Raw genomic sequence first — 15,870 nt, 5'->3', positions numbered from 1 at the left:
CCATCATACTACATGGGGGCTGTTTGTGAGGAATCATCATACTACATGGGGGCTGTTTATGAGGAATCATCATACTACATGGGGGCTGATTGTGTGGAACCATCATACTACATGGGGGCTGTATGAGTGGAGCCATCATACTACATGGGGACTGATTGTGTGGAACCATCATACTACATGGGGGCTGTTTGTGTGGAACCATCATACTACATGGGGGCTGTTTGTGAGGAACCATCATACTACATGGGTGGCTGTTTGTGTGGAGCCATCATACTACATGGGGCTGTTTGTGTGGAGCCATCATACTACATGGGGGCTGTTTGTGAGGAATCATCATACTACGTGGGTGCTGATTGTGAGGAACCATCATACTACATGGGGTCTGATTGTGAGGAGCCATCATACTACATGGGGGCTGTTTGTGAGGAACCATCATACTACATGGGGGCTGTTTGTGAGGAACCATCATACTACATGGGGCTGTTTGTGTGGAACCATCATGCTACATGGGGGCTGTTTGTGAGGAACCATCATACTACATGGGGGCTGTTTGTGAGGAATCATCATACTACAATGGGGCTGATTGTGTGGAACCATCATACTACATGGGGGCTGTTTGTGAGGAACCATCATACTACATGGGGGCTGTTTGTGTGGAGCCATCATACTACATGGGGCTGTTTGTGTGGAGTCATCATACTACATGGGGGCTGATTGTGTGGAGCCATCATACTACATGGGGGCTGATTGTGTGGAGTCATCATACTACATGGGGGCTGATTGCGTGGAACCATCATACTACATGGGGGCTGTTTGTGTGGAGCCATCATGCTACATGGGGGCTGTTTGTGTAGAACCATCATACTACATGGGGGCTGTTTGTGAGGAATCATCATACTACATGGGGGCTGATTGTGTGGAGCCATCATACTATATGGGGACTGATTGTGTGGAACCATCATACTACATGGGGGCTGTTTGTGAGGAACCATCATACTACATGGGGGCTGTTTGTGAGGAACCATCATGCTATATGGGGGCTCGTTGTGGGGGATCATCCTGCTATATGGGGGCTGTTTGTGGGGGACCATCATACTATATGGGGGCTGTTTGTGTGGAACCATCATACTACATGGGGGCTGATTGTGTAGAACCATCATACTACATGGGGGCTGATTGTGTGGAACCATCACACTACATGGGAGCTGATTGTGTGGAGCCATCATACTACATGGGGGCTGTTTGTGTGGAACCATCATGCTACATGGGGGCTGTTTGTGAGGAACCATCATACTACATGGGGGCTGATTGTGAGGAACCATCATACTACATGGGGGCTGTTTGTGAGGAACCATCATACTACATGGGGGGCTGTTTGTGAGGAACCATCATACTACATGGGGGCTGATTGTGAGGAACCATCATACTACATGGGGGCTGTTTGTGTGGAACCATCATACTACATGGGGGCTGTTTGTGAGGAACCATCATACTACATGGGGGCTGTTTGTGAGGAATCATCATACTACATAGGGGCTGTTTGTGAGGAATCATCATACTACATGGGGGCTGATTGTGTGGAGCCATCATACTATATGGGGACTGATTGTGTGGAACCATCATACTACATGGGGGCTGTTTGTGAGGAACCATCATACTACATGGGGGCTGTTTGTGAGGAACCATCATACTACATGGGGTCTGTTTGTGAGGAACCATCATGCTATATGGGGGCTCGTTGTGGGGGATCATCCTGCTATATGGGGGCTGTTTGTGGGGGACCATCATACTATATGGGGGCTGTTTGTGTGGAACCATCATACTACATGGGGGCTGATTGTGTAGAACCATCATACTACATGGGGGCTGTATGAGTGGAGCCATCATACTACATGGGGACTGATTGTGTGGAACTATCATACTACATGGGGGCTGTTTGTGTGGAACCATCATACTACATGGGGGCTGTTTGTGAGGAACCATCATACTACATGGGTGGCTGTTTGTGTGGAGCCATCATACTACATGGGGGCTGTTTGTGAGGAATCATCATACTACGTGGGGGCTGATTGTGAGGAACCATCATACTACATGGGGTCTGATTGTGAGGAGCCATCATACTACATGGGGGCTGTTTGTGAGGAACCATCATACTACATGGGGGCTGTTTGTGAGGAACCATCATACTACATGGGGCTGTTTGTGTGGAACCATCATGCTACATGGGGGCTGTTTGTGAGGAACCATCATACTACATGGGGGCTGTTTGTGAGGAATCATCATACTACATTGGGGCTGTTTATGAGGAATCATCATACTACATGGGGGCTGATTGTGTGGAACCATCATACTACATGGGGGCTGTTTGTGAGGAACCATCATACTACATGGGGACTGATTGTGTGGAACCATCATACTACATGGGGGCTGTTTGTGTGGAACCATCATACTACATGGGGGCTGTTTGTGAGGAACCATCATAGTACATGGGTGGCTGTTTGTGTGGAGCCATCATACTACATGGGGCTGTTTGTGTGGAGCCATCATACTACATGGGGGCTGATTGTGAGGAACCATCATACTACATGGGGTCTGATTGTGAGGAGCCATCATACTACATGGGGGCTGTTTGTGAGGAACCATCATACTACATGGGGGCTGTTTGTGAGGAACCATCATACTACATGGGGCTGTTTGTGTGGAACCATCATGCTACATGGGGGCTGTTTGTGAGGAACCATCATACTACATGGGGGCTGTTTGTGAGGAATCATCATACTACATTGGGGCTGTTTATGAGGAATCATCATACTACATGGGGGCTGATTGTGTGGAACCATCATACTACATGGGGGCTGTTTGTGAGGAACCATCATACTACATGGGGACTGATTGTGTGGAACCATCATACTACATGGGGGCTGTTTGTGAGGAACCATCATACTACATGGGTGCTGTTTGTGAGGAACCATCATGCTATATGGGGGCTCGTTGTGGGGGATCATCCTGCTATATGGGGGCTGATTGTGAGGAACCATCATACTACATGGGGGCTGTTTGTGTGGAACCATCATGCTACATGGGGGCTGTTTGTGAGGAACCATCATACTACATGGGGGCTGTTTGTGAGGAACCATCATGCTACATGGGGGCTGTTTGTGAGGAACCATCATACTACATGGGCGCTGTTTTTGTGGAGCCATCATACTACATGGAGGCTGTTTGTGAGGAACCATCATACTACATGGGGGCTGTTTGTGAGGAATCATCATACTACATGGGGACTGATTGTGTGGAATCATCATACTACATGGGGACTGATTGTGTGGAATCATCATACTACATGGGGGCTGTTTGTGAGGAATCATCATACTACATGGGGACTGATTGTGTAGAACCATCAAAGTACATGGGGGCTGTTTGTGAGGAACCATCATACTACATGGGGGCTGTTTGTGAGGAACCATCATGCTACACGGGGGCTGTTTGTGTGGAGCCATCATACTACATGGGGGCTGATTGTGAGGAACCATCATACTACATGGGGTCTGATTGTGAGGAGCCATCATACTACATGGGGGCTGTTTGTGAGGAACCATCATACTACATGGGGGCTGTTTGTGAGGAACCATCATACTACATGGGGCTGTTTGTGTGGAACCATCATGCTACATGGGGGCTGTTTGTGAGGAACCATCATACTACATGGGGGCTGTTTGTGAGGAATCATCATACTACATTGGGGCTGTTTATGAGGAATCATCATACTACATGGGGGCTGATTGTGTGGAACCATCATACTACATGGGGGCTGTTTGTGAGGAACCATCATACTACATGGGGGCTGTTTGTGAGGAACCATCATACTACATGGGGGGCTGTTTGTGTGGAGCCATCATACTACATGGGGCTGTTTGTGTGGAGCCATCATACTACATGGGGGCTGATTGTGTGGAGTCATCATACTACATGGGGGCTGATTGTGTGGAACCATCATACTACATGGGGGCTGATTGTGTGGAGCCATCATTCTACATGGGTGCTGCTTGTGTGGAGCCATCATACTACATGGGGGCTGTTTGTGAGGAACCATCATACTACATGTGGGGCTGTTTGTGAGGAACCATCATACTACATGGGGGCTGTTTGTGAGGAACCATCATACTACATGGGGGCTGTTTGTGAGGAACCATCACACTACATGGGGGCTGTTTGTGAGGAACCATCATACTACATGTGGCTGTTTGTGTGGAACCATCATGCTACATGGGGCGGTTTGTGAGGAACCATCATACTACATGGGGGCTGTTTGTGTGGAGCCATCATACTACATGGGGGCTGATTGTGTGGAGCCATCATACTACATGGGGGCTGATTGTGTGGAGCCATCATACAGTGGTGGCCAAAAGTATTGGCACCCCTGCAATTCTGTCAGATAATACTCAGTTTCTTCCTGAAAATGATTGCAATCACAAATTATTTGGTATTATTATCTTCATTTAATTTGCTTGCAAGGAAAAAACACAAAAGAGAATGAAGCAATAATCAAATCATTAATCATTTCACACAAACCTCCAAAAATGGGGCAGACAAAAGTATTGGCACCCTCAGCCTAATACTTGGTTGCACAACCTTTAGCCAAAATAACTGCGAACAACCACTTCCGGTAACCATCAATGAGTTTCTTACAATGCTCTGCTGGAATTGTAGACCATTCTTCTTTGGCAAACTTCTCCAGGTCCCTGATATTTGAAGGGTGCCTTCTTCAAACTGCCATTTTGAGATCTCTCCACAGGTGTTCAATGGGATTCAGGTCTGGACTCATTGCTGGCCACCTTAGAAGTCTCCAGTGCTTTCTCTCAAACCATTTTATAGTGCTTTTGGAAGTGTGTTTTGGGTCATTGTCCTGCTGGAAGACCCATGACCTCTGAGGGAGACCCAGCTATCTCACACTGGGCCCTACATTATGCTGCAAAATTTGTTGGTAGTCTTCAGACTTTATAATGCCATGCACACGGTCAAGCAGTCCAGTGCCAGAGGCAGCAAAGCCATCCCAAAACATCAGGGAACCTCCGCCATGTTTGACTGTAGGGACCGTGTTCTTTTCTGTGAATGCCTCTTTTTTTTACCTGTACACTCTATGTTGATGTTTTTTCCCAAAATGCTCTACTTTTGTCTCATCTGAGCAGAGAACATTCTTCCAAAACGTTTTAGGCTTTCTCAGGTAAGTTTTGGCAAACTCCAGCCTGGCTTTTTATGTCTCGGGGTAAGAAGTGGGGTCTTCCTGGGTATCCTACCATACAGTCCCTTTTCATTCAGACGCCGACGGATAGTACGGGTTGACACTGTTGTACCCTCGGACTGCTGGGCAGCTTGAACTTGTTTGGATGTTAGTCGAGGTTCTTTATCCACCATCCGCACAATCTTGCGTTGAAATCTCTCGTCAATTTTCTTTTCCGTCCACATCTAGGGAGGTTAGCCACAGTGCCATGGGCTTTACACTTCTTGATGACACTGCGCACGGAAGACACAGGAACATTCAGGTCTTTGGAGATGGACTTGTAGCCTTGAGATTGCTCATGCTTCCTCACAATTTGGTTTCTCAAGTCCTCAGACAGTTCTTTGGTCTTCTTTCTTTTCTCCATGCTGAATGTGGTACACACAAGGACACAGGACAGAGGTTGAGTCAACTTTAATCCATGTTAACTGGCTGCAAGTGTGATTTAGTTATTGCCAACACCTGTTAGGTGCCACAGGTAAGTTACAGGTGCTGTTAATTACATGAATTAGAGAAGCATCACATGATTTTTCAAACAGTGCCAATACTTTTGTCCACCCCCTTTTTTAGGTTTGGTGTGGAATTGTATCCAATTTGGCTTTAGGACAATTCTTTTTGTGTTTTTTTCATTGAAGATAAATTAAATGAAGATAATTATACCAAAGAATTTGTGATTGCAATCATTTTCAGGGAGAAATTGAGTATTATCTGACAGAATTGCAGGGGTGCCAATACTTTTGGCCACCACTGTACTACATGGGGGCTGATTGGGTGGAGCCATCATACTACATGGGGACTGATTGTGTGGAACCATCATACTACATGGGGACTGATTGTGTGGAACCATCATACTACATGGGGGCTGATTGTGTGGAGCCATCATACTACATGGGGGCTGATTGTGTGGAACCATCATACTACATGGGGGCTGTTTGTGAGGAACCATCATGTTATATGGGGGCTCATTGCTGGGGATCATCCTGCTATATGGGGGCTGTTTGTGGGGGACAAGAATACTATATGGGGCTGTTTGTGGGGGATCATCCTGCTATATGGGGGCTGTTTGTGGGGGACAATAATACTATATGGGGCTGTTTGTGGTGGACCATCATACTATATGAGGGCTGTTTGTGGGGGACCATCCTGCTATATAGAGGACTGTTTGTGGTGAACCATCATTCTATATAGAGGACTGTTTGTGGGGGACCATCCTGCTATATGGGGGCTGTTTGTGGGGGACCATCATTCTATATGAGGGCTGTTTGTGGGGGACCATCATACTATATGGAGGCTGTTTGTGGGGGACCATCATACTATATGGAGGCTGTTTGTGGCGGACCATCACACTATATGTGGGCTGTTTGTGGGGGACCATCATTGTATATGGGGGCTGCTTGGGGCAACCATCATACTATATAGGGGTCTGTGGGGGATCTTCATCTTGTGTGGGGGCCGTGGTGGACATTATATTGTGTGGAGGTCTATGGGGCACATTATACTATGTGGTGGGCTGTGGTGACCTTCATACTGTATGGGGTGATTAAGGGGGACATCAAATGTAATGGGGTGGTTATGAGGGGCATCATGCTTTATATAGTGGTCAGTTGTGCACCTCATACTGTATATTAGGGGCTGTGCTGAATACCATAATGTATGGGGGGCTGTGGTGACCATCTTAATATCTGGGTGCTGTGCTGCATCATACTTTGTATAGGGTTTGTGGGGTCATCATACCATGTGGGGCATAATACTTTAAGAGGGTCACAAAAGGGGTATCATAGTGGGTGAGACCACTTAGGGGCTTTAGTAGAGGGAAAATAAATGTAAGTGCTGCATACATATCCTTCATTTCTTAGAAAATTGGGAGATATGCCCTTCTTTGACGTGATAGGACTTTTTCTATGGGACCTGTTATTTCTATGTACTCCCCTGGGAGGCCCAATGGGGGGTCGTTGTCATTATGGGGAAGCAAGAAGGCATTATTATTATTATAAGAAAGCACAGGGGCTGTTTGTATTATTATAACTAGGTGCATGGTCACTATTATAAGGGGTCACAGGGGAATTATTATATGGCAGCACAAGTGGTGGTTTATGTAGAGGTGGTAGAATGAGAGGAGGGTCTTGGAAAAGCAGTAAAGTAAAGATGCCTCTGTTATATTTTACAAGGACGAATTATGGTGGGAAGAAGAGGTCATGGCGGTCTGGGCCGAATTAAAAAGAAGAGGGAAAACGAATGACAACAACCAGCGAGAACGGCACTGGTGAGAATTTGCACAGTACACACATATATATGGTCTGTAGAGCAGTGGTGTAGACCTGATATTACCATTATATGGTCACTGTATGCTCGTGATATCAGCCCTAGTGCAGTGGTTTTAGTTAAAGGGGTTGTCCAGGTTTAATGTTAAAGTCTGCACTGACTCTGTATGACTGCAGATTTCCGGATCCTCATAGTGTGTGCATCGCGTGCTGTGAGGATTCTCCGGTGTCGGGAGCGGCCGGTCATGTGACCACAAGTATGATTTGAATTCATGTGATCACGTGCTGACTAGACGTGCACGGCCTCTCTCCATACAAGTGAATTTAGCAAAGCAGAGTACGTTTAGTTGGAATGTGGCCGGAGGTGTGGAAATCCCATACTTGTGGTCACCAGACGGCCTCTCCCAACGCTGGCACCGGAGAATCCTGACAGTGCGTGCTGTGAGGATTCAGAAGTCTGAAGTCACATAGACTTTAACAATCAGTATGGTGGTATTATCAGTACTGTATATACGGGTAATATTTGGTTATGGTTTGTTGGTATTTGTCTGTTATATTGCAATATTGTTATTATTATTCAATTTTATATAGCGGTATTACTAGCCATATTGAAAATCTTGATTTCCTTCAGGGAGGGTAATATAAGTAATAGATATCTGGGGCTCGGGGGCTGGGACAGCATGGGCCTGGGTGCTTTTATATGCCAGGGCTGAATTTCAGTCCCAGTTCGTCCCTTCACATGAACACTTTGCATGTTTTTTCATTCTTCCTAGTGTTCTTTATGGTAAGAGGATTGTACTGCTACAGATACATCTAGCAGCGACTTATCTCCCCTTAGAACTAAAGGATGGGGCATGTAAATTCAAACTGCCCGATCATTCTCTCCTCTGACATCATCAGTCGGGAAAAGTTAGGAGGCCCCTATATACATCACATAGGCTGCTGGTCACTTTTATCTAATGTGTATAGCGGCCAAGACCAAGACATGGGATAAGGCCCCCAAGAAATGTTGTATTCAGCCCCCCCACCAATATCTTATAAGATCACTTAGAGGGGGTCATTGTAATTACAGAAGTATATTTGGCAGTTGCTGTGGATATAGCCCACCAATAAATATATTGGGCTCAGCAAAGGTCAAACCTGCGCTGTAAACATTGGGTAAGTGAAAACAGATAGTTAAATTGTTAACCATATATCATAAATGTCCAAGCGGGACAGTGTCAGTGAGAGCGTCCTGCAGAGTACTCTCAATATTTAGGTCTTATCGTGCACGTTTGTATAAATCAGCGGTAAACCCCAGACCCTTCCTCGGACTCTGTTCATTTTCACAGAATGAATACAGAAGATCCTGCATGTGTTTAGCTACCGGGCAGTATTTATGGCTTGTTTAGTTTACACTCCTGAGCTCCCAGCTGCCAGATGATGCATTTGTTTTCATAGAGAAACCAGGGATACTAGAGAGATATTCAGCGAAAATAAAGGGTTAAAAGAGTGTGATCACTAATATACATATAGAAGTATTCTACATAACACTTTGAGTCACTTTGTACATATACTGTTTTATTTATCCTGTACTGACCCTAATCTACAACAGTATTATACTCCAGAGCGGCACTCACTATTCTGCTGGTGCAGTCGCTGTGTACATACATTACATTACTGATCCTGAGTTACATCCTGTATTATACTCCAGAGCTGCACTCACTATTCTGCTGGTGCAGTCATTGTGTACATACATTACATTACTGATCCTGAGTTACATCCTGTATTATACTCCAGAGCTGCACTCACTATTCTGCTGGTGCAGTCACTGTGTACATACATTACATTACTGATCCTGAGTTACATCCTGTATTATACTCCAGAGCTGCACTCACTATTCTGCTGGTGAACTCACTGTGTACATACATTACATTACTGATCCTGTACTGATCCTGAGTTACATCTTGTATTATACTCCAGAGCTGCACTCACTATTCTGCTGGTGCAGTCACTGTGTACATACATTACATTACTGATCCTGAGTTACATCCTGTATTATACTCCAGAGCTGCACTCACTATTCTGCTGGTGCAGTCACTGTGTACATATATTACATTACTGATGCTGTACTGATCCTGAGTTACATCTTGTATTATACTCCAGAGCTGCACTCACTATTCTGCTGGTGTAGTCACTGTGTACATACATTACATTACTGATCCTGTACTGATCCTGATTTACACCCTGTATTATCCTCCAGAGCTGCACTCACTATTCTGCTGGTGCAGTCACTGTGTACATACATTACATTACTGATCCTGAGTTACCTCCTCCATTACACCCCAGAGCTGCACTCTCTATTCTGCTGGTGAACTCACTGTGTACATACATTACATTACTGATCCTGAGTTACATCCTGTATTATACTCCAGAGCTGCACTCACTATTCTGCTGGTGCCGTCACTGTGTACATACATTACATTACTGATCCTGTACTGATCCTGAGTTACATCCTGTATTATACTCCAGAGCAGCACTCACTATTCTGCTGGTGCAGTCACTGTGTACATACATTACTGATCCTGAGTTACATCCTGTATTATACTGCAGAGCTGCACTCACTATTCTGCTGGTGCAGTCACTGTGTACATACATTACATTTCTGATCCTGTACTGATCCTGAGTTACATTCGGTATTATACTCCAGAGCTGCACTCACTATTCTGCTGGTGCAGTCACTGTTTACATACATTACATTACTGATCCTGAGTTACATCCTGTATTATACTGCAGAGCTGCACTCACTATTCTGCTGGTGCAGTCACTGTGTACATACATTACATTACTGATCCTGAGTTACATCCTGTATTATACTCCAGAGCTGCACTCACTATTCTGCTGGTGCAGTCACTGTGTACATACATTACATTACTGATCCTGAGTTACATCCTGTATTATACTCCAGAGCTGCACTCACTATTCTGCTGGTGCAGTCACTGTGTACATACATTACATTACTGATCCTGAGTTACATCCTGTATTATACTCCAGAGCTGCACTCACTATTCTGCTGGTGAACTCACTGTGTACATACAATACATTACTGATCCTGTACTGATCCTGAGTTACATCTTGTATTATACTCCAGAGCTGCACTCACTATTCTGCTGGTGCAGTCACTGTGTACATACATTACATTACTGATCCTGAGTTACATCTTGTATTATACTCCAGAGCTGCACTCACTATTCTGCTGGTGCAGTCACTGTGTACATACATTACATTACTGATCCTGAGTTACCTCCTGCATTACACCCCAGAGCTGCACTCACTATTCTGCTGGTGAACTCACTGTGTACATACATTACATTACTGATCCCGAGTTACATCCTGTATTATACTCCAGAGCTGCACTCACTATTCTGCTGGTGCAGTCACTGTGTACATACATTACATTACTGATCCTGTACTGATCCTGGGTTACATCCTGTATTATACTCCAGAGCTGAACTCTACTTCACAGCTTTCTGAGTGAGGGGTCTTGCCAGGTATTAGGTTGGGTCTGGCATCTGTATTTATTTTTGGTACCTAGGCAGAGTCTGTATTTAGAAAGTCTTGGGTCTCTGTTTGTTTAAGGGGTCTGATGCGGGGTATGTAGTCATTTTGGGGTGTGATGAAGGGGGGCATACGCAGTAGCTGTGATCGCTGCAGGCTTATCAGATGTGCCTTGTATTCACGCTGCAGTGGACGCTTTGTTCCCGGATTTGAGGTCGGCTGGTTGTACAGGTGACCATCAGACCAGTGCGAGTGTCAGAGCGAAAAGAGGAAGTGTTCTGACATGTCATATCGAACCGATTTTATTTTTAACCCAGCAGCTGCTACTTCAGAGAACAGCCACAAGGTAGCCATCTGTGCATGGATTTAATAAATCTACCGGACCACAAGATCCCATGTGAGAGGAGACGCAGCTTCACAATGATGTCAGTGCTGTCACCTAGGCAGCCCATGAATGGCTATTGTGGAACTAAAACTCCCAGCATCTCAACGGTCTTTGAAAGGCAGCCACACAAAGTCATAACCAGAAGCTCCTGAGCCACATTGCAAGATATGTAACAGGACCCCGACAAGTGTGTGCCCTTTACAGTCGGATATCTTTATACATGGCCTTGGGTCCTCCTAGGTACCACAGCTAAGGCATTCCTGCTTCCTCTGCACCCCCTAAAACTGCATCCCGGAGACACTGATTCTGGGCTCCTTCCTTATTGACCTGACCCTATCACGAATGCCCCCGGACAGATTCGGAACATCCACTTTTGGCCAAGGTTTCCATAAAGTCTGTCCCCATCCACCCAAGAGTGACAAATTATCCTATTCCAGTTGGCAACTACGATAAACTAACAGTCCAAATAGTCACTGGCATGAAGAGCATTGCACTCTGGTGTCAAGAGAGCAGCAGAATTTGGAATGCAGCTCTGGAAGTGATTGGAGTATTTACCTTGATATTGCTCAAAATGTTTACAAAATCAATTAAAGGGTTATTCCCAACATTGAAAGTATGTTTCTGATGGGTGGTTGTCTGACCACATACACACCACCGCGCCATTCCACTGTTTATGGAACTGATGGATAAGTTGAAGCGTTGGCCACAGCTATCTCCGGCATGTGTGATCACTGCTCCATTACGATGAGGTATGTCGGAGCCCTGTGGGGCGGTCAAATTCCCATGGAACAGAAAGTTATCACCCTTTCAGAAACGCTAACGTTACACCGTATTTATGTAGATTTAAAGTAAACTAGTCGCTTGCCATAAATGTTTTTTTTTTTTAACCTGGTGTAAATGCCGCTGTTCTCCTGAACTTGGTGATGCTTTTCTTTTTTTCCTGCGCCTCTCCATTCCTGAGATATGACTTATTCTTTCCTTTATGTAAATCTAGTCTTGTTAGCCAAGTGGGAGTGGTCATCAACTCATCTCTATGGGCGTCTTAATGACAACCATGCCCATTTGGCTACAGAGAAAAGGGGGCCATATCTCAGGAACGGAGAGGCGCAGGAACAAAAGGAAAACATCTCCAGATTCAGGAGAACAGCGACATTTACACAGGGTAAAAAAAATCTTATTTATGGCAAGTGACAGATCCTCTTTTAAAAGGCTGTTTAGAAGTAGAGTTTCCTTTTAAATCCTGTGTAGTTCTAGGTGTCAGGATCTGATAAATAAAACACTTCAACCAGGCATTTTGGGAGGAATAATTAATGGATCACGGAGTTCTCTTTCCAGATCCTGACATCTAGAACTATACAAGATTTAAAAGGAAACTCTACTTCTAACTAACCTTTTAAAAGAGGATCTGTCACTTGCCAGAAGTATAATTTTTTTTTAACCCAGTGTAAATGCCGATGATCTACGGAATCCGGTGTTGTTTTTATTTTGCTCCTGCGCCTCTCCGTTCCTTTTTCTCTGTAGATAAATCTAGTCTTTTTAGCCAACTGGGAAAAGTAGTCATATAGACACCCATAAAGAAGAGTTGATGATCACGCCCACTTGGGTAACAAGACTAGATTTACATACAGGGAAGAAGGAGTCATATCTCAGAAACGCAGAGGCGCAGGAGCAAAAGAAAAACATCTCTGGATTCAGGAGGACAGCGGCGTTTACACCAAGTTTAAACAAAAAAAAAATCATATTTATGGCAAGTGACAGATCCTCTTTTAAAAGTATCATTAGAAGTACAATTTCTCTGGTTCTAGGTATCAGGATCTGGAATGACAACTTCATCTTCCCCATACTCTGGTTAAGTGTTTTATTCTTTTTGGTGCTGCAAAATTTACCCCGAAAATGCATATAGTTGGCCTCTGGGAACAGCTGGGAGGGTCGCGCCTCTGGATAATGTCCGGAGCGGAGGGGGGCAGAGGTCTGAGATATGAATATAAATGTGTTCAGTGTTTGATCCTGGGGTCCAGCAGAGGTCCCCTGTTAGCACACACAGTCCATAAATAGTCCATTATAAGGCCATATAGTGGAGGATACCTGTTTTGATCTTCCATCCCTTCCTCTGGCTGGAGAGTAAATCTTGAGATTTTTCACATTCCACAGATTGTAACATCTGGGCCTTGTTGTTCTATTAGATTTGATAAATGAGCGTCACCCTCACCTTCCCCACCTCGCCCGCCTCTTTCTAGAAGGTTTATTTTCATGTGCAATTTTCTGTTTTCTTTCTTTCCACCTTAAACAACTCTGTTTGAGATTTTTTAGAAAAATGCAAATTTCCAAATTAAGGAAGGGGCCGCTGTGTGTGACAGGTTTCCTGTGTGCGACTGCCTGAGTTTAGAATGTCACCCTTAATTATCAGGGCCAAGTTGTTTCACTGCACCGTGGAAGGAACAAAAATACATATGTTCATAGTCAGGACCCGGCGTTAACTCTCCTGCTACCCGAGAGGGACCTAAAGTGAGGACTTCGCAGTCACAGGCAGGGGACCAGGACTGATCTGGACATTTCGTCAGTGCCGGCAGCAATCTAAGCTATGCATATCATGTCTGTAGTGGACCATAACGGGCCCACGACACCTAACACCCAGCGGTCCGGGGTGCAGTCTGCTCTCTGGCTCAGGGCTTGGGGTGGATAAGACTGAATTTGCCAGTGTAGTTTATTTTTTGACATTATTTATTACAATATTTTCCTGCCAATATCTAAAAATAAATAAATAAAAGAACTTTGTAAATATTTTGCTTTATTTATCCATATTGGTCAACAGTCTCTAATTTTCAGATACACTCCCAGCAAATATGGATATAGTGGGCTTAATGGGGTGTTTCCAAGCAGGACTTAAAGGGAATCTGTCACCAGGCATGACGTAGGGGCAAAGACCCTCATTCCAGGGATATATCACTTACTGGGCTGCCTGCTGCAGTTTTGATAAAATCACGGTTTTCTCTGCTGCAAATCTAGCAGTTCTCTCAATGCTGAGCCACTGATTTGCTGCTTTCTGTATACACTGTGCATAGGCAGAAAGCTAGTGGGGGTGGTGTTGGACTATATGGCAGCAGGCTTACTAGTCCTCTAATCATAATTTCCTGCTGATAAAACAGTGATTTTATAAAAACTACAGAAAGCAGCCCAGTAAGTGATAAATCCCTGGAATGAGGGTCTCTGCCCCTACGTCATGCTGGGGCAGCAAAAACCTGGTGACAGAGTCCCTTTAAGCCCTGCTTGGAAACATCACTGGAATCAGGGTCTCTGCCCCTAGCTTATGCTGTTCTCAGAGTAGAAGAATTAGATGGATAGAAAGGCAAAATGAGCCATTGTAAGTACACAGTGCCATATAATATGATGACTGCAATATATCAAGAGGATAAAAACTTTGATGAGAAGAGTGCTTCTTTAAATGAGACTGACCTGCAATACCACACACTCAATGGACAAAGGTGGCGCTGTTTCTGAAAAAAATACATAAAAAACGTACTTAAAAAATACAGTATTGAAGATTTGATGGCTTTACTCATCTGCAGAATGATTTTTCCTCATCTAGAAAATGTCTGGTCCAGCTGCACTAAAATCAATGGAGGTTACTAAAATTCTCAAGTATACATACACTAGAGCAAGGCGATATTTCATGTTCCCTGAAGCACATTCCTTAGTAATATATATATACAGTACAGACCAAAAGTTTGGACACACCTTCTCATTTAAAGATTTTTCTATATTTTCATGACTATGAAAATTGTACATTCACACTGAAGGCATCAAAACTATGAATTAACACATGTGGAATTATATACTTAACAAAAAAGTGTGAAACAACTGAAAATATGTCTTATATTCTAGGTTCTTCAAAGTAGCCACCTTTTGCTTTGATGACTGCTTTGCACACTCTTGGCATTCTCTTGATAAGCTTCAAGAGGTAGTCACCAGAAATGGTCTTCCAACAATCTTGAAGGAGTTCCCAGAGATGCTTAGCACTTGTTGGCCCTTTTGCCTTCACTCTGCGGTCCAGCTCACCCCAAACCATCTCGATTGGGTTCAGGTCTGGTGACTGTGGAGGCCAGGTCATATGGCGTAGCACCCCATCACTCTCACTCTTGGTCAAATAGCCCTTACACATCGTGGAGGTGTGTTTGGGGTCATTGTCCTGTTGAAAAATAAATGATGGTCCAACTAAACGCAAACCGGATGTAATAGCATGCCGCAGCAAGATGCTGTGGTAGACATGCTGGTTCAGTATGCCTTCAATTTTGAATAAATCCCCAACAGTGTCACCAGCAAAGCACCCCCACACCATCACACCTCCTCCTCCATGCTTCACGGTGGGAACCAGGCATGTAGAGTCCATCCGTTCACCTTTTCTGCGTCGC

The sequence above is a fragment of the Phyllobates terribilis genome, unplaced genomic scaffold, assembly GCF_046119375.1.
Source record: "Phyllobates terribilis strain yellow unplaced genomic scaffold, ASM4611937v1 Scaffold_7__3_contigs__length_470593459, whole genome shotgun sequence".
NCBI lineage: Eukaryota > Metazoa > Chordata > Amphibia > Anura > Dendrobatidae > Phyllobates > Phyllobates terribilis.
This window is presented reverse-complemented; position numbering follows the sequence as displayed.